Here is a 20,595-nt window from a genome sequence, read left to right as displayed (position 1 = left end):
AGTTGGAGATAATGTTCATGGGCTTTTCTACCCAGGTGGCTTAAAAGCTCAATCCTCAGATCTCAGCCTCCTGAGAAGCTAGCATTACTATAAGCATGAGTCACTGGACTCCAGTGACAAGTATCTCTTCATCAAAATAGCTACTAGTTCCTGGGATCCTAGTTTTGTTAGACCAAATCAGCTAATAAGTAAAAATGGAATCTACTTTCAATCTCTATTTTGAGAATCTCACTTGAAATATTTGTTTCTATGACAGCTCCAGTGACAGATGAGGTTGGTGAAATGATCATCTTAATTTCTTCTAGTAAGAGGGACAATTGATATACCTTGGCTAAAATCAAATAGGTATCAAAAATTAAAGTTACATAACTCCTTTGATCCTATACTTCATTAACAGCTAATAAATAGCCTGAGGTAAAACTAATACTACAGAAAACATTTATGGAGATGTGTGTTTAGTAGTCTTATTTATATTAGAAAGACATGAAAATCACCATCAAACAACAGTAATCAAATAAATTGTGGCATATTAGAGCGACAAAATTATCATTTGTACCAATGTAGTCATGTTTATAATATAGTCATATTTCATTATGTAAAAATATTTACAATATAATGTCAAATTACAAAAGGTAGCATGTACTACCATCTCATGAAAGGTTTTCTTTATGTTATCTGTATTTTCCAGGCCTTTCCAATATCATAATATATTCTATACATAACTATACCATTATATTAGGATAACTTGTGCTGAATGTGATAGATCACATCTTTAGCTCCTTCCTGCTGATATTATAGACATTCATTTTGGGGTCTGGTCAAACAGGGAGAGCATCTCTGTGCTCCAGATGTTGTGATGAGCTGTCACCAAATCTATGGACCATGTCCCTGGGGAAATGAAGTCCTACATGAGATGAGGACACATTTGAAAACTGTAGCCCACTAAATGGTATTTACTGAGCTTAGATTTCCTGTGCATTTGTCAAATGCACACATCTTTCTCTCATCCCCTGACAATCTTCTTCCCCTACTCTTAGACACATACACAAAAAGATCTGAACTCACTCACTTACAGATTTCACCTCTAAAACTAGAGGTAAAAGCCTGTTAATACACAGGGAAGTATTACATTTTACACAGGAGTTATTTTATTTGAAATATGATTTATATATGTTATCTAGGTTATTGTTACTTTTTTTAACTTAAAAAGGTTAAGGAGAAAGTTCTGATTTATAGTTCAGATAAATTGTGGAGAATATATATCTATTTCTTTGGATCATGTAATTATGGCACACACCAAACTGGGCACCTGTGTCTTATGTTTATAATCCTAGCTACTCAGAAGTCTGACATCTGTAGGATGCAGTTTGAGACCAGCCTGGGAAGAAAAGTCTACAAGACTTCATCTCCAATTAACCAGCAAAAAGCTGGACTGGAGATGTGGGCTTACATAGTAGAAAGGTTACTTTACTAAGAAAGAAAGATGAGCAAGTGCAAGGCTCTGAGTTCAAGCCTTGGTACACCAATACCAAATAATAAGGATGAAAAAAATAGACCACATACTGCTACTCAAGGCAGCTTGCTTATTTATCATTATTACCTTTTGTGATGGTCAAAAAAGCTTGTAAGTTGAATTAAACAAACACAAATAATTTGTAGTGAGCTTTGAGGACATAATTGTAAATGTTGTGTTAGATTTATGATTGGAGACTGAACTTTCAATTTCTAACTGTTCATCTGTGATCTCATGTACCCCAGAATCCTCCCCCTCCCTTTTCCATTTCCCAATTCCCCTCTCTTTTTCCATCCTTTTCTTTTCTTTTCTTTCCTCATACAAGCTGTGTGATTTTATTGGAGATTGGAAATTTTAGCAACACAGTCTTGGGACAGAGGGTCCAGTCTTTTTCTGAGTGGGGTTTAGAGCTTATTTTTGTCTTTCCTTTTCCTTTTATGTATTTTTATTACTTGCCTCACATAATATGCTAATTTGGCTTAGATTTCTTTTGTTTGACATCAAAGAGTTCTGACTATTTCAATGACTTACTCAGTTAGTATAGTTAGATATAATGATAGGCTTATGTAATTATCTTTGGACATACTAACTGCACTAGCTTTTAAATTTAATTTCAAAGCAAATGTGGGTATTTAAGGTGTAAAAAAGTAAGCATTTTGCAAAAGAAATGCCAAACTTCAGTTTCTTTGCAACCATTTTGCTTTGGGTAAGAAGTGGGAAAGATTAAGACAGGGAGTTGGATTTATAAATAAAAAATAAGATGGAAGCAGATACCTTTTTCTAGCATAGAAGCAGCTGTGCCTTGAAAAGGAATAAAAGGAATTAGTTTAGAATCACAGGCATCTTACATTTGCTCTCAGAAACGGACATGTGATTGAATACATTGTGCAGCAAGAATACTGAATTTGCCCTTTTCAGACATTCTAAGCAAGGTGAATTTGAGGATAGATGACTTGCCTATCAACTCTGAAAAGAAAAAAAAATCTTCCCATCTTTATATTCATTGTTCAAGGGTCTGTGGACACTGTAGGAGAGCACTTTCCTATGTTGTACACATATATCAGCTGGGTTTTCCCCCATTTTTCCTAACAGCATGAGAATGTCTAGATACAAATAAACTCTTACTGTTTTGTTATCATTTAAACAGACTTCTACATTTTCAAAAACATGTTGAATATATTTGAGATTAATATGTCTCATATACAAATCTAAGTACTAGTAGCTTTAAAGGTTAATCGTTTATAGGGAATCAAGATCAAGTGGTGGTCCTGTGGATACTCAGAGGAAGTCTGAATTTTGGAAACAATTACCTTTTCAATTTTTGCCTTGGGAGCTTGATTTCATCTTCCTTTCTCTGATGAATGTATTAATGATATTTTAAGAAATGACTCATCACTGGGAGGTGTATCAGTGATTGCCTTCTATATGTAATTACATATAATGTACACACTATTTATTGACTGAGTGTAAGCTCTAAATTTTACATAGGAATAAGCAGAAATAAAGTATTAGATTAAGGACGTATATAATATTATCATATTTTAAAATTTATATACTGTTCCCTTTTTTCCTCCAAAGACAATTGATGGAATTACAATGGGTTCTATTGTTGATTTTTTAAAAGAACTCCTGGTATTATCTAAATTTATTGCCTCCTTCTATTACCTAAATAATGAATGAGGAAAAAAAAAATCTGTATGTTGGCCCGGTGTAGATAATGAGCCATCTAAGGATTGTGATTCAAAGCCAGCCCAGGCAGGAAAGTCCATGAAGCACTTATCTCCAATTAACCATCAAAAAGCGGGAAGTGGACCTGTGACTCAGGTGGTAAAGTGACAGTAGAAAAAGCTGAGTTCAAGCCCCAGTACTGGCACCAAAAAACCCAAACCAAACCAAACGAAAACAAAAAACTCCAAAAGCCTAATTTAAAGGTGTTAATTAGGGTTGGCTTCTTTTCCTCTGATGTCTGTCAATAGTTGGTGCGGGCACAGAGAGTTCCTCTGAGAAGATCTAGTTGCAAAGGAAGTAATGGAGTCAAGGTCCAAGATCAAACGGGAGGCACAGGAGCCCACAGAGCTGGGCCCACTGTAATCCACGGCCCCGACTCGGCCAAGAGCACATCTCTACCAGGGAAGGCCTAGCGTCCCTAGGAAACTGTGCGCATGCTACCCGGGGCGTTCCCTTTCCCGCGAGGACAACTTCCTGCCCACCTGAGAAGTGGCTGGGTGGACAGCAAGGAGCGAGGACGCTGTGACTGCACATGAAACCTATGGCTCTGCGGACAGCATGCTGCCTACCTGTGGCCAGGCAGGGACTGCAGCCGGTGCTGCTGACCCCACAGATCACAGGAGCCGCCCGCAGCTTTGAGGAGAAGGCCTAGAGGCCAGCATCCTTGACTGTGCAGAGGTGGAGGTCCTGGGAGGAGAGTGAAGGGCCCTGTGCGGCCATGGAGGGCCCGAGGAGGAACAGGCCCTGGCTTGCCTGCGAAATCCACACAGTAGTGAGTCTGCTCATGACACCTGAGAAGGCCTGACCCCTCCCAGTAACTAGCCAGGTGGACCGCAGGGTCGCACGCGGACCCTGGGCCCACACCAGAGCCTCGCCCATGCCAAGCCCTTCTCTCATGACTCAGAGTCCACTGCGGCCTGGGAGGGCTGTTTCCCAGCAGATAAAGGATAGGCTTGTGTCCCGTTAACCAAACTGGGAAAATTCATGTTCTTTCAGAAGTTCTTTTGGGAAAGGCTCAGTAACTGTGTCTCTTCTTTTGATTTGCAGGGTAATTTTTGGTTTGAATTTTTGATTTTCCAGAGATGTATATTCTTTTGAAAGTATCCAAATAAAAATGATTTATTTTACTACTAAAAAAGTATTTTTTTATTTGTATTCTGTGTCATTTTTCTTTCTTTCTTTTTTTTTTTAATTGTGAAAATACTGTAAAAAGGGTTACAATTACATGGGCAAGATAATGAGTACATTTCTTATCAAGCATTGTTGCCTCCTCCTTTGTTTCCCCTTCCCATCCCTTCCCATCCTCCCTCCCCAAAGTTGTAAAGTTCGTTTTTCTTTTTTATTTTTATTTTAATAAGTTTTTATTGTGAAAATACCATACAGAGGGGTTACAATTACATGAGCAAGGTAATAAGTACATTTCTTATCAAACATTGTTGCCTCCTCCTTTGATTTTCCCCTACCATCCCTGCCCTCCCATTTCCACAACTACACTCCCCCCACCCCCACCCCCACCAAAGTTGTAAAGTTTGTTTTTCAACATAGCATCTTGTACATCTCATTGTTGAAATTGGTCCACCTGTATCCATATTTAAACCATTTGTTTTTGCCCTTCCCCTCCACAAATTATACCAACATCAAATGCAGTGAAAACAGGGGTTATACCGTGGGGGAGGGGCACACAAAGCAACAAAACAATCGCCTTATAAATATGTTAGAAACAATAGCAAGAAAGAAAAAGCCACTTGTGTCGTTATCTTGGGGTTCATTTCGCCTCACATCATCTTATCTCATCTTTTCTGCTTGTCTCAGACATATACTAGTTATTGTAAATAAGAGAAATCATGAGACCTATGTTTCTTTGGGCTTAATATAATTTTTTCCAAGTCTTTCCATTTCCTAACAAGTGGGGCAAAGTCATTCTTTCTGATGGAGGCATAGAATTCCATTGTGTATATAAACCACATTTTCTTGATCCATTCATCTACTGAGGGGCATCTGGGTTGGTTCCATATCTTAGCTATGGTAAATAATGCTGCAATAAACATAGTTTTGCTGGTAGCTTTAGTGTGGTCTTGTTTGTGATCATTTGGGTAAGTGCCCAAAAGTGGGATTGCTGGGTCATAGGGGGGCTCTTTGTGGAGTCTTTTAAGGAACCTCCATACTGCTTTCCAAAGTGGTTGAATAAGTTTACACTCCCACCAACTTTCTCTTTATCTTCCAACCTATGTCACTGAATATTTAAATCACAGAAGCCAATGTTAATTTTTGATATTTTTTCCAAGTTCTCCTGCTATTCTTATCTCTTTGAATCTTAATTAATGTCTTTATAGTTGCAGATATGGACTTCATCACATATTTGTATTCACAGATATGGACCTCTTCATATCTTTGTTAGGACTTCTTTCCTATACAATTTGACGTTAGTTAGAAGCTCACAAACATAGGAATCTGTGACAAATGTTGAATGGAGCAGACATTGTTCACCACAAAATCTACATCTATTTTCACCAGTTTCTTTTAAGTCAAGAGGGAAGACTTATAGACTGGCTTAGTGGAGGATTTTTCAGACTTTCCTATTAGACAGAACTGAACAAAGACAGACTCCCTGTTTCCATTGGCAGCCACCTCGTGAAAAGGAAGAAAACTAGCTTCAAGATGAAACTAATCCCAGCCATGGAAGAAATCTATATTTTTCTGACATTAAGTTTGTGTGTTTTTTTAATTTTTATTTTTTTATTGTGAAAATACTGTACAGAGGGGTTACAATTACATGGGCAAAATAATGAGTACATTTCTCATCAAGCATTGTAGTCTCCTCCTTTGTTTCCCCTTCTCATCCCTTCCCATCCTCCCCCCCACACCCCCACCGAATCCTCCCCGCCCCGCCCCCCCCACCAAAGATGTAAAGTTCGTTTTCGACATGACTTGTACTTCTCATGGTTGCAATGGGTCCACCTGTATCCCTATTTAAGCGATTTGTTTTTTCCCTTCCCCTCCACAAATTATACCAACATCAAATACAATGAAAGCAGGGGTTATACCGTGGGGGAGGGCCATACAAAGCAACAAAGAAATCATCTTATAAATGTGTTAGAAACAATCACAAGAAAGAAAAAACATTTGAACCCTTATCTTGGCGTTCATTTTACCTAATATCAACTTATCTGACTGTTTCTGCTTGTCTCAAACATATACTAGTTATTGCAAATAAGGGAAACCATGGGACCTATGTTTCTTTGGGCCTGGCTTACTTCACTGAATATAATTTTTTCCAAGTCTTTCCATTTCCTAACAAATGGGGCAATGCCATTTTCTTCTACCACCACACTCCTAGATAAAAGAGACAGTGGCTGTGACATCAAAGGAAGCAGAATTCTGTTTGGAATTCATACTCTGTTCTGTCAGAGGATTGAGGAACAGTGAAGGATCCGTGCAGAGTTCTGCACCTATGCCTGAGCACAGATAAAGGACTTGGCCTTTGTGTGTCCTCAATATGGACTATGACTGACTCTGATTTTCTTAATCTTCTCCCACATCGTATACTTATAATATCTATCTTCATCTCCTTTGGTGACTTTAATATTTATTTTAATTCTGAGTGGATTCTGATTTATTTACTTTATGGGTATATTTTCCTGCTTTTTAACATGTGTGTTTATATGCTAGATATTAATCTTTTTTAAAATCAGTGGTGCTGAATAATATTGCTATAAATGTTCTTGAACTTGTTTCTGACACATAGTTATGTTACTTGAATCTAATCTTTTTGAGTCTTGCTATTAGGATATTTTATGTGAATATGAAATAATGTTTAGTCTAAAAATCACAATTTCCATGACCAAAGTTAGACTTTTTAATAGAGTTCTCAATTTGTTCTAAAATTGCCCATATACTTAAGCAAGTCCAGTGGTATGGTTTGTGGTTCTTCTCAAGTCTCCAGTGTTTCTTCCTGTGCATGTGTGATCATTCTTAGGTAAGTAATCTGTAGGAAAGACCTTTCAGACATCTTCAATACATGAACCCGTGGGGGACATTTGACATGTCCCTGAGATAATCACATGATAAAGAGAGAAAGTGGTTTGGACTCGTGGCTTTAGATATTTTAGTTTAGTTCCATGAATCTTTAGAATTTAGGTCTGTAACAAGGCAGCACATCATAGAAGGAAAATATGGTGGAATGAAACTACTTATGTCCAGAGAGCAAATGACAGAAAGCAGAAAGGCTGGGGGTTCCATTTGACCCTTTGGGATATGGACCTAGTTAGTGTCCTTTCACAAGGTCCCATAACTTCTCAATAGCGCTCCCTCCTGGGACCAACCATTTGTCCTTTGTGGGATATTCGAAATCCAAAATATAGCCATAGCTAATGTTTGTAGCCATAATATATGATAATCTTTCATACCAAGTTGCAAGTAGTCTGAACAGGCACAGGCCAGTTCCATGGAAACCCAGCTACAGGTTGAAGAGTACAGTTTGCCCAAGGAAGGTGGGAAAATAACTTATAAATGAAAAGAAGTAGATAGATAATGGAATTCCCTTTTACCAGAAAAGCGACCCCCTCTGTACCCCAAAGGTAATGTGACCTTTGAAGGAGGCACTGATGTCACTGTAGATCATGACTCTGAGTATGTATTAATGGTCTAGCAAAGAGAGTGTACATGGGGCTAGATGGATCTTGGATGTCACAACTGACCTTAAACAAATTAACCCCTAATATTACTTATTAAAAAATGTGCTGGAGATAAAATTCAGAGCCTTGCCCATGTGGGACAAGCACTTTACCACGGAACTACATCCTCAGCACTCTCATTTCTAATTTGAAGCTACTGTCCATGACTTTTCCTTCCTGGTGTGCCCATTTTACTTTCTTTTTTTTGCTCCTTCATTTTGTTATGAAAATAACAGTTTATAAGGCATATGAAATTGTAGGGGTCTCATTAATTCCTATGGCCGTAAAATCACAACCAACCCCATGCTTCCTGATGACTATGATAATAACACTACTTCCATCATCATTGATTTCCTCTTCTCTGGAGAAATAACCCTGCCTATTGAAATGCTGGGACTTTTAGAACTATTTAATTATTATCAAAGATACAGAGAGAAATATCACAAATGTGAGGTGGGCTCAGAGTCTGTTCCAACAATATCATTTTCTAAAATGTTTCTCTACTTCTTTTATTATTACACTATTTAGTAAGAGATTTGGGAAACACCTGGCAAGCCAGGTCCTGCAGAAAGCCAGTGATGATTCTTGCTTCCTGTCACCTGTCCATTGTCAATTCCAGATCCTTGGAGGATAAAACATGTGTTCCATTTCTGAATGCTTGGTAATCCATTCTAAGCCAAGGGCTTTGAGAAGCTCAATAACAAACCTCCATTCATCTCATCTCAGTTAATTAGGAATCAGCCAGCAGGCTGACAATGGCCTAGGCTGAAATTTACCTTTGCTTTGAAAAGGCTTTCTTCCTTCACAGTGAAAATTAATTGGGTAAACAGATCCTCAGGTGAATGATAGGGAAAAAAAGTTGAAGGAGAGAGAGAAAGAAGCATTTAATTGCTCTCATGATAAAAACAGCCTTTTATAGACAAGTCAGAGCAATTTCAGAACAGTAGAGAATGGTAAAGCCTGGATGTTTAGAGATTCTTCCTAACGACATGTCACTTTCTCTCCCTGGGCCACTCAGTTGATTTCTCCATAAACTCTGAAGCTGTTCTCCATGGTCTTTTAAAATGTAAGACAGTGATTAAAAAAACCTGACAGGCTCAATTTAAAATAAACTCTTCATTAAACAGGCCACCCTCCCAGATGCTCCTGGAGGAGGCCCTGTTCTCTGCAAACTAGCACATACTACAGTGATGATCAGCATGAACCTAGAATTCGTTTCTTCCAGCTGCAATTTGTTTTTTTACTTTGCTGGTGATCTTCCTAAGTCAGTTCTCACTGTCTGTCTTCTTTTGGACAGCTTTGAGGCCCACACAATAGCAATGATCACTTCCTTTTTTCCCTCCCTCCCTTCCTCCCTCCCTTTCTTTCTCCCTCTCTCCCTTCCTTCCTTCCTTCCTTCTTTCCTCCCTCCCTCCCTCCTTTCCTTCCTTCCTTCCTTCCTTCCTTCCTTCCTTCCTTCCTTCCTTCCTTCCTTTCTTCTCTTCCTTCTCGTCCTTCCTTCTTTCTTTTTTCTTGCCAGTCCTGGGGCTTGAACTCAAGGTCTGGGCATTGTCCCTGAGCTTCTTTTTTTCAATGCTAGCATTCTACCACTGGAGCCACAGCACCACTTCCAGCTTTTTCTGTTTATGTGGTACTGAGGAATTGAACACAGGGCTTCATGCATGCTAGGCAAGCACTCTACCACTAAGCCACATTCCCAGCCCCAATCATTGCTTTTTTTGCTCAGTGTTTATGCTCAGTTTCTATATAGGCCCTTTCTGGGAGCTGTGCTGGACTATGGGAGGTTCTCAGAGTGCTTTCTACCCTTCAAATTCAGTACGATTATACACGCTGCTTTTCTGTTTCACCTGGGAACTTCTTTCATTCCTCCAAATCTCAGCTTAAACAATGATTCTTCTGCAGAGCCTTGGTCTGTTCAGCTTCCCAAACACAGCCAGTGACTTCCTTGGTCACAGTTACAAAAGATATGTGTGTCTTCTCCAATGGACTGTGGTCTCTGTAAGTGCAAGCACTCTGCTCTGTTTATTTTTTGTTTATTATGTCTCATATATTGATTCAAAAGTGCTCATTGTATGGACGGAGGAAGAAAACATTTGAAAGTAAGAAAATTTTATAATTTAAAAATAATTTTGAAATTTCCTTACTTGAAACTAGCTCTCCCTTGATAATTTGAATTAGTGAAAAGTACTGACATTTTTGAGTATTCTCTAACAAGACAAAAGTAAGAAAGAGTCTGCTTAAAATTGCATTTAAGAAAAGAAAGGACTTAGTGAATGGAGACTGAAAGTGAAGGAAAAATCAGTTGGAAAATGCCAGGATTTATTTAAAAACACTGTTTTTCATAGCCTCTGACACGATAGATTGTTTTCTTTGATCTTATTAAGAACCAGAGCCGTGGCCAGGTGCCAGTGGCTCATACCTGGAACCTTTAGCTACTCAGGAGGCTGAGATCTGCAGATTGCAGTTTGAAGCCAGTCTGGTTAGGAAACTCCATGAGATTCTTATTTCCAAATTAACTAACAAAAATTAAAAAATAAGAACGTGGAAGTGAATCTATGGCAGAAGTGGTAGAGAGCTATTCTTGAGCAGAAAAGCTCAGGGACAACTTCCAGGCCTTGAGTTCAAACCACAGGATTGGCATGTGTGTGCACGCTCTGTGTGTCTCTGTCTCTCTGTCTGTCTCTCTGTCTCTGTCTCTGTCTCTGTCTCTCTCTGTCTCTGTCTCTCTCTGTCTCTCTGTCTCTCTCTGTCTCTGTCTCTGTCTCTGTCTCTGTCTCTGTCTCTGTCTCTGTCTCTCTCTCTCTCTCTCTCTCTCTCTCTCTCTCTCTCACACACACACACACACACACACACTCACAAAAGAACCAGAGCCACATTGTTGCATGCTTATTATGATTTTTGATTAATGGGTCTAGAAGTGGGTGTAATTCTCCAGGCTTTATAAATTTTCGGCCCCTGGAAATGCTCAGTAGAGATAAAGGGCTCTTAACTGGAAGGGAAGTCATGACTTGAATAGGAGGGTTTTCAATGAAAGATGCTTTCTATACTCTGAACTTCCAGATTTTCAGATGAGAAGAGTAAAGCTGAGAAAGGTGCTCCACATTTATTTAGTTTTTAGTCTTAGTACTGCTGATATTTTGGATTGAATAGTCCTTCATTTTACATTGCAGGTCATTAGCATCATCTCTGGCTTCTTCCCATTAGATGCCTGTAGTAAAACTACCTCTGTGTGACAAATGTCTCCCAGTATCAACAACTGTCCTCTAAGAGGTGAAATTGCTCATGGGAAAATCACTAAATTAAACAATATAATTCATAAACATTATAGATGAAGAAAACTGAAAAGTAAGAACATGCTTACATTTTTTACTTTCATATTTTGGTGTTAAAATCCATGACATTTGGGACTGGGAAGGTGGCTCAGTGGTAGAGTGCTTGCCTTGCATGCATGAGGCCCTGGGTTTGATTCCTCAGCAACACATAAGTAAAAAGAAAAAAGCCGGAAGTGGCGCTGTGGCTCAAGTGGTAGAGCGCTAGCCTTGAGCTGAAGAGTTGAGGGACAGGGCCCAGGCCCCACGACCGGACCCCCCCAAAAAAAATCCATGACATTTAATAAGCATACATCACCCTCTGGGCCTGTGAGGCCAAAAAGAAAAAAGAAAAAAGAAAAAAAAGAAGTCATTGTGGCTGGTCACTGTAGGTCTATGGAGATTCAGAGAAGAAATCCACTTCCATAGGAAAATGTCCAAACAAACCTATAGGTGTTTTGGAATAGAAAAGTGCCACGGATAGAACTGATATTGCATGTGGTAAAGAGTTACACTGCAAAGAACAGAATTTTGTACTGGTGATTATAGTCTGGATCAGAAATGTGTGGGCTTCAAACTCTGGTCTCCTTACACTCTTGTTTAACTAGGGGAAGGAGGCAAGTTACTTCACAAACTCAAGCCCCATTTTATCTGTAGGATGAAAATAATAATAGACTGAACCACAGGGTTCTGGCAAGGATCAGGTGTACTAATTGATGTAAAGCAGAATGATACCTGCAGTAAAAACATTGCTACCATTAAAAATTAATTGACTCAAAGGTACTGATGACTGAGAAATGAACCATGCATTTTGAAGCACTAAGAAACAAACAGTAATTGCAGTAAATAAGTTTATTAATTGAAAGACCGATTTAAGAGATTAAAAAATATGAAAAACTGCATCTCAGGCTTGAGGCATCACAAATATCTAGTATTTTCATGGTTTTGTACTCAGACACTGTATTTGAATTCCCATAGTATTATTTTCTGGCTAGGTCAGCTGAAAAAAGTTAGCTTCACTGTGCTTGCTTTCCTATCTGTGATCTCAGTGTTAGAAGTATCATTGTACAGGGCTATAAAAGACATGAAATGAGATCATCTATATCACATATACATGTATATTTATTGCAACAATGATACTCACAAGACACTATATTGGAAATGAACTTTACAACTTTGGAGGGAGGAGGAGTAACAGAGGTGGGGGAGAGAAGGGATAGTGGGAGAACAACAAAGGAGGTGGTAACAATGCTCAACAAGAAATGCATTCATTACCTTACTCATGTAACCATCCCTGCCTTCCCATCTCTACCACTACACTCTCCTCTCCCTCCTCCCCCGCCCCCGCTAAAGTTGTAAAGTTCATTTTTCAACATGGCATTTTGTACATCTAATTGTTGCAATGGGTCCACCTGTATCCCTATTTAAACAATTTGATTTTTCCCTTCCCCTTCCCAAACTATACCAACATCAAATATAGAGAAAACAGGGGTTATACCATGGAGGAGGGACATTCAAAGCAACAAAACAATCACCTTATAAATATGTTAGAAACAATGGCAAGAAAGAAAAAAACACATGTCCTTATCTTGGGGTTCATTTCGCCTAACATCATCTTATCAGACCTTTTCCACTTGTCTCCCTTATTGCAAATAAGGAAAACCATGGGACCTATGTTTCTTTGGACTTGGCTTACTTCACTTCATATATTTTTTTCCAAGTCTTTCCATTTCCTAACAAATGGGGCAATGTCATTCTTTCTGATGGAGGCATAAAATCCCATTGTGTATGTATATATATATGTACATATATATGTATATTGTGTGTATATATACACATATATGTATCTATATGTGTATATATACACATATATGTATATGTATCTCACATTTTCTTTTTTTATTTTTTTAAATTTTTATTTTTATTTTTTGTGAACATACTGTACAGAGGGGTTACAATTACATGGGCAAGATAATGAATACATTTCTTATCAAGCATTGCAGCCTCTTCCTTTGCTTACCCTGCACATCCCTTCCCAGTCTCCCTCTGCTCCCCCACCCAATTCTCCCCCCCCCACCAAAGTTGTAAAGTTCGTTTTCGACATGACAACTTGTACTTCTCATTGTTGCAATGGGTCCACCTGTATCCTTAAATGACTTGTTTTTCCCCATCTCCTCCACAAATTATACTGACATCAAATATAGTGAAAGCAGGGGTTATACTGTGGGGGAGGAACATACAAAGCAACAAAGAAATAATCTTATAAATGCATTAGAAACAAATGCATGAAAGAAAAAAACATTAAAATATATATCTAAGGGTTCATTTTCCTAACATCACATTATCTGACCTTTTCTGCTTGACTCATACATATACTAGATATTGCAAATATGGAAAACCATGGGACCTATGTTTCTTTGGGCTTGGCTTACTTCACTTAATATAATTTTTTCCAAGCCTTTCCATTTCCTAACAAATGGGGCAATGTCATTCTTTCTGATAGAGGCATAGAATTCTATTGTGTATATATCTCACATTTTCCTGATCCATTCATCTACTGAGGGGCATCTAGGTTTGTTCCATATCTTAGCTATGGTAAATAATGCTGCAATAAACATAGTTGTGCTGGTAGCTTTAGTGTGGTCTTGTTTGTGATCATTCTGGTAAATGCCCAAAAGTGGGATTGCACATAGGGGAGCTCTATGTAGAGTCTTTTGAGGAACCTCCATACTACTTTCCAAAGTGGTTGAACAAGTTTACATTCCCACCAACAATGAAGTAAGGTTCCCTTCTGTCCACATCCCCTCCAGCATCTGTTGTTGTTAGAGTTCTTGATTTTTGCCATTCTAACTGGAGTGAGGTGGTATCTCAATGTTGTTTTGATTTGCATTTCTTTTATGGCTAGGGATGTTGAGCATTTTCTTCATGTGTCTATTGGCCATCCTTCTTTCTTCTTCAGAGAAGTTTCTCTTTAAGTCTTTAACCCACTTATTTATCGGGCAGTTGTTTCCTTGAGGATTTGTTGTTGGGGGATTTAATTTTTTGAATTCCAGATATATTTTAGATATGAGACCCTTGTCCATTGTATGGCTAGTGAAGATCTTCTCTCAATCCCTGGGCTTTCTAACTTGCTAACTATGTCCTTTGCCATGCAGAAGCTCTGCAGCTTCATGCAGTCTCATTTGTCGAACCTTTCTTTGATTTGTTGTGTTTCTGGGTCTCTATTAAGAAAATTTTGGCCTGTGCCAAGGAAACCTAGTGTTTCTTCTATTCTGTCCTGTAATATTTTCAGAGTGTCTGCTTTGACTCCAAGGTCTTTGATCCATTTGGAATTGATTCTGGTACAGTGTGATATATAAGGATCCAGCTTTAGTTTTCTACAAGTGATTAACCAATTTTGCCAGCACCATTTACTGAAGAGGCTGTCTTTCTTCAATTCTATTTTTTTAGCTCCCTTATTGAAGAATAGGTGGCTATAGGTCTGTGGGTTCATTTCTGGGTTTTCAATTCCATTGGTTCTGAGATTTCTTCTTGTGCCAGTACCAAGCTGTTTTGATGACTATGGCTTTGTAATAGAGTTTGAAATTTGGTATTGATATTCCTCAGCACTATTCTTTCTTTTAAAGATCATTTTTGCTATTCAGGGTCTTTTATTGTTGCACATGAATTTTTGGATTGCCTCTTCCATTTCCTTGAAGAATGAGGTTGGAATATTGATAGGCATCACATTGGACTTGTAGATAGCCTTGGGAAGTATTGCCATTTTCATGGTGTTGATCCTTCCAATACAGGAGCATGGGAGGTTTTTCCACTTTCTAAGTTTTGATTTGATTTCCTTTTTCAGGTTCCTAAAGTTTTCATCATAGAGGTCCTTCACTTCTTTGGTTAAGTTAATTCCTAGGTATTTTATTTTTTGTTGGGCTATTATCAATGGAGTTGCTTTCCTGATTTCAGCCACGCTTTTCCCTTTGTTCACATACAGAAAAGCCATTCATTTTTGAGGGTTAATTTTATACCCTGCTACTTTGCCAAAATTTTGAATCAGCTTGAGTAAGTTGGGAGTGGAGTCCATGGGATTTTTTTTGGGAGTCTGGTTGTGGGGCCTGAACTCTGGGCCTAGTCACTGTCCCTCAGCTCTTCAGCTCAAGGCTAGCGCTCTACCACTTGAGCCACAGCACCACTTCTGCCTTTTTTTCTTTTTGCTTATGTGGTGCTGAAGGATTGAACCCAGGACCTCATGCATGCAAGGCAAGCGTTCTACCACTGAGCCACTTTCCCAGCTCTGTGGGATTTTTAAAATACAAAATCATGTCATCTGCAAAGAGGGAGAGTTTTACTTCATCTTTCCCTATTTGGGTCCCATTTATGTTTGCATCTTGTCTTATTGCTATAGCTAGGAACCTAAGTTTTTTTGATAGCTAAAGTCATAGTCTGTTCACAGCATTGGTAAAGTATTTCCACATAAATAGAATTAAATGTTAAGACAGAGTAAATCATAGTAGGATATATAATGAAGATACACAATTTTAGTTGAAATGTCAGATTGCATTATGGAAGAGAAGCACTTTGAAGGAAGTACTTTGGCAGGAGTGAGAGTCCTAACTGTTCTTCAAGCTTTCTAGGTAGAGAGAATTGAATGAAGTTCAAAGTTAAGGGTTAGTAGGAGATGGGCTGTCTGAACCAGGGGAAATATGAATTTAGTGAGTCTGTCCCTCTAGTACCTAATATGATATGGTGCACTCAGATTAGCTTAATAGTGATTGGTTAGGAAACACTATTGAATTAATAGTGGGAAGTAAAGCTCAAAGTGTAGTGTAGGATCTCAGGGTGTCAAGTTGAGGGGAATAGGTCCAGTCTATTGGTATTGCATCTATTGAACAGTGATTGCCTGTTTTGGCACAACGTGTTGGTAATAATTATTGTGCTCAGACATTGTGCTCATACTTGCTACTTGTCAGGTGTTTTTCCACATATTTCAGGCATAATATTTCATTTACTCTTTAGTATAGGGTATACCCTATTTTTCAGTATACCCTATTTTTCAGATGGGAAATTTGCCCAAGCTTAGATTGATTTGATACTCCGAAGTACTCTAGCTTCTAAGCACATGTCTTAAGCACTACATACCCTACTGCCTTTCAGTGAAAATGGCTTAAGACATCTTTGTTCACAGGCCCATTTTCTAGGACTACGCTAATGTGTATCCATATATTAGAGGCACAAATAAACTTATCTAATGACTTGGAGTTAAAAGTTAAAGCATTCTTAGTTCTTTTGCCCACTTCCCACCCCTGACAGTCCAAAGTCTCCCCTTCTCTCCTCAGTTTCTTTAGTTTCATAGGATATGCATTGAATATTATGACTACATTCTCTACTTCCTTTCTTCGTTCATTTACCCCCGCCTTTTGAACTCTCCCCCATACTTTTCAAGTGCCATTTTTCTGGTATTCATTTTGTTGGACCATGAATCTGTCCCCCCTTTCTCTTTCTCTCTCTCTCTTTTTGTGACAATACTAAGGCTTGAACTCAGGGCCTGGATACTGTCTCTTAGCTTTTTCACTCAAGGCTATTTCTATACCACTTAAGCCACAGTTCCACTTGTGGCATTTTTGTGGTTAATAGGAAAAGAGATTCTCACAGACTTTTCTTGCCCAGGTTAGGCTTCAAATCACAAGCCCCAGATCTTAGCCTCCTCAATAGCTAGGATTAGGGCATGAGCCACTGGTGCCTGGTGGAAATTAATTTCTGAGGCTACATATGATCTTGAATGTGTGCAAACTTAACTGCTGAGTCTTTTTCTGTGTACATGATTCCTGCATGTTATTATGGGAAAGTGCTGTGCCTGGCATGTTCCTCTTCCTTGTTAAGTGTACACAAATGATAGTATCATAAAGCAAGCAGGGATTTAGATGTAAAAGATGTAGACAGGAACGATGACAGAAGTTCTGTTTTCAATGCTAATGAAAAGAAATTAAATTTCATTTCCAATTTTTAAATGATTGGAAAATCTTGTGCTTGACCCTAATGAAAACAGCATTGTGCAAAAATGGAGAAGGAACAGAATTGTGGAGGAGATTCTGTCATTTTAGCTTTAGCTGGAAAAACTGATCCAATCAGAAGGGATAGTCAAATGTGACATGGTTCAGGGGTTAAAATAATATTTGGACCGTTTATTATCCAACTAATATATAATGTCTAGTGCATGATAGGGAACTTTAAATGGTAATGGCAGTTTCCTCTTAAATCAGACCACATTTACTCTTGGCATTCATTCAAACCAGAGACTGCACAGACCTTTGTCAATATAGAGACCAGGGTGATGACCAGAAGAAAATGCTTATCTGCAGAAAAGTTCTTTAGGGAATGCCTAACAGCAAGAGATCTACTTTGCCACTTACTCACACAGTGGTTACCATTATCTCTGTGTCATGTTTTTACTCTTTTTCTCTTCTCAGTTTTTTGTCCTATAATTGTTTTATTATGCTTTTCTTTTCATTAGTTAATTTGATACCAAAAGCAATGTGTTGGCAGTTTACCAATTTATTTGTCTCTGAAATGTACAGAGACAAGCATACTCTGCCTAAGATTACAGGAGTAGTAAAAGTAGAACTTATCATGAGAACTGAATCAGGGCATTCCAAATCCGTTTGTTTCTTCTATACTTCACCATCACCATGACAGAAAACTAAAACCCAATATGGAGCCTGTGTGTCCTAGACTCACCAGGGAAAAATTCACAATAGCCCTAAATACCTTGATGCTAGAATAGAAAATAACCATTAGATCTGGAATGACCTTATTTTTCAGTTTTGTTTTAGTGCTATTTAGTGATTGTTCCTCTTGATCACTATCATTTGATTCATAGACCTATTGCGAAAAGAAGTAATCTAAAGGTGTTACTATTTCACAAATAGCATGGTGTTTTAACTATGTCAGTTTTGCTGCTAACCCCCTCCAATGCCTTTCAAGATGTCTACTTTTTGAAGATTGTGTTCTGTTCAATGTAATATCTCTACTGAATTCTAGTTTTGTTTAGCATCACTTCTAAATACTTGTTAATTTTACACTGGGTTTGCTGCACAAAATGAGACATCTTGGTAGCTATATTCATAGATTTTTAGTTCATCTATGCTGTTAGGACTGGAAAAAAAAACCTCTGGAATTGTTAGGTTGAATCTCTCGATTTTAAAGACAAAGATGCTGAAGCTAAGACAGGGAAACACAAAAAGTCAATGTCTAAAGTAAGGCAGTGTTAGAGGTAAAAATGGAACTCATGTGACCATGCTGCTCCATGTATGGCCCAGAGAGCTGTAGCCCCAGAGAAGGCTGGGTTTTGTTAGAAATACTAAGTGTAAACTGGATGCCTGTTGATCACGCAGAAAGGATCATGTTTCAAGGCTAGACTGTGCAAAAGACTTCACAATCCCCCTTTTTAGCCCATACCTTGGCACGGTAATTATATGCTTGCTATTCCAAGTGAAATAGGAGGCTGAGATTGAGAAGATGTGGTTCTAGTCTAGTCATGATTCCAGCTGGGCAGAAAAATCCAAGACACTACATTTCAATAGATGAAAGTCCCTGAATGACACTGCCATTAAGGAATAAGTAGGAGGAATGCTGATCTGCTAGGGCTCTCTAAATAATGGCAGATAAGGCATGGAGGGGGCAGGATCATCCAAGAGAACAGGAAGAACACTAATATTTACAAACTTGCTCACACAATTTCAACTCATTGAAAGGCTAGGAATGAGCATGAGAGGACCTTTGGGCTCCAGCAACCAAGAGCACTTTGAAGGTATTTGTTTGCTTGTTTTTAGCCAATGTAAGATAACAAAGAAATGTGAGAGATGAGTGAGAATGTTGGGAGGGGTGACACTGATCAAGATGCACTGTATGAACTGTTTTGGTGAATGGCAACTGCTTTGTACAACTACTTAAAGATAATACATATATTTAAAAAAGAAAAGTACTAGAGTCATAAAAATGTTAATTTCTCCTTTAGAGTTTTTATTTTTTCTTTTGCCAGTCCTGGAGCTTGAACTCTGGGCCTAGGCATTACCTCTGAGTCTCTTTGTGCTCATGGCTAGCATTCTACCACTTGAGCCACAGTGCCATTTCTGGCTTTTACTGGGTAGTTTATTGGAGATAAATGCCTCATAGGCTTTCCTGCCTGAGCTGGCTTTGAACCACAGTTCTCAGATCTCAGGCTCCTCAGTAGCTAGGATTACAGGCATGAGCCACTGGTGCCTACCTATCTCATTTATGGTTTATAGCCAGAAGGCTGCTGTTTATTTGGCTAAGGAGCCTCACTAAAAACACTATCTTCCTAATTCCAGAACCTTTCTTTCACTGTGCAACCAGGCCAGATAATAACTTCAGGCACTTGTTGCTTAGGATAGAACCTTCTCCACCAAGGCTGTCATCTTCCATTCTCTGTTGCAGCCTGCCCATTGATGCTCACCTGTCTCTCTCAGCCTGTAACTTTTTCTCTTGACTTGCTTGTTTCATCTGTCTATCCCCTCCACCTTTTTTAATCCTTTGGGTGTTCATTGCTTTAGACCACCAGTATCCCCTAATTCAGTTTCTATTTTCCTCTATTTGGAACACATTCTTGAAGTTGAAGAGTATTGAACTGTTTTTTGCAAAATCTCTGTATAAAGTTATAGGAGTATCTCCCAGTTTAGGGTAAGGAGATTATGATTTAAAATAAGCCCCCAGGAATAGATGGCTGCTAGAGAGAAGTCAAGGGTTCTCCCTTTTTGCAAATGCTTAGCTGATACACCATAGAAAAGCATTACAAATTTACACCCTATGCTCAAACACAGTAGTGATAATTGTTAATTTAGTTCTTTTAATGGTATATATGAGAAGCATCAGCACAATTCTGGAGAGAAACAGGAAATAGAAACAGAGAAATAGAAAGCATTTTCTACTTTTTTGAACCAGTCAGTAGAGTTTAGATTCCAAGTTACTGTATTAAAAATAAGATTATATCTTTGGTTCCCTTTTCTTATATCTAGCCTTGGTTGCCCATAATTGGAGACAGTTGTGACTTTGTGATGTCAAAGACATTAGCAGAGCCATAAAAAGTCAGGAGGATGAAGAATGTCAAGAATAGGCAACACCAGCTGAACACATTAATTTATACCAGTCCTCAACCATACTTTATGCCAGACACTTCCAAGGTGGCTTCACATCTTCTTCAATCGTCACATCAAGAAGAAGGTAATATCTCTATTTAGCAGATGTCTAAGCAACGTTATGTAGTTTATTTATCACAGAGACATATATTAATTCTGTGCATAATAGAACAATTTTAAAACTTTAGTCTGAGTCAATGTTAAAAGTATTCTAGAATAAAGGGACATTTTCT

Source organism: Dipodomys merriami, unplaced genomic scaffold, assembly GCF_024711535.1.
Source record: "Dipodomys merriami isolate MVZ:Mamm:240054 unplaced genomic scaffold, mDipMer1.0.p SCAF_25, whole genome shotgun sequence".
In the NCBI taxonomy this organism is placed as follows: Eukaryota; Metazoa; Chordata; class Mammalia; order Rodentia; family Heteromyidae; genus Dipodomys; species Dipodomys merriami.
This window is presented reverse-complemented; position numbering follows the sequence as displayed.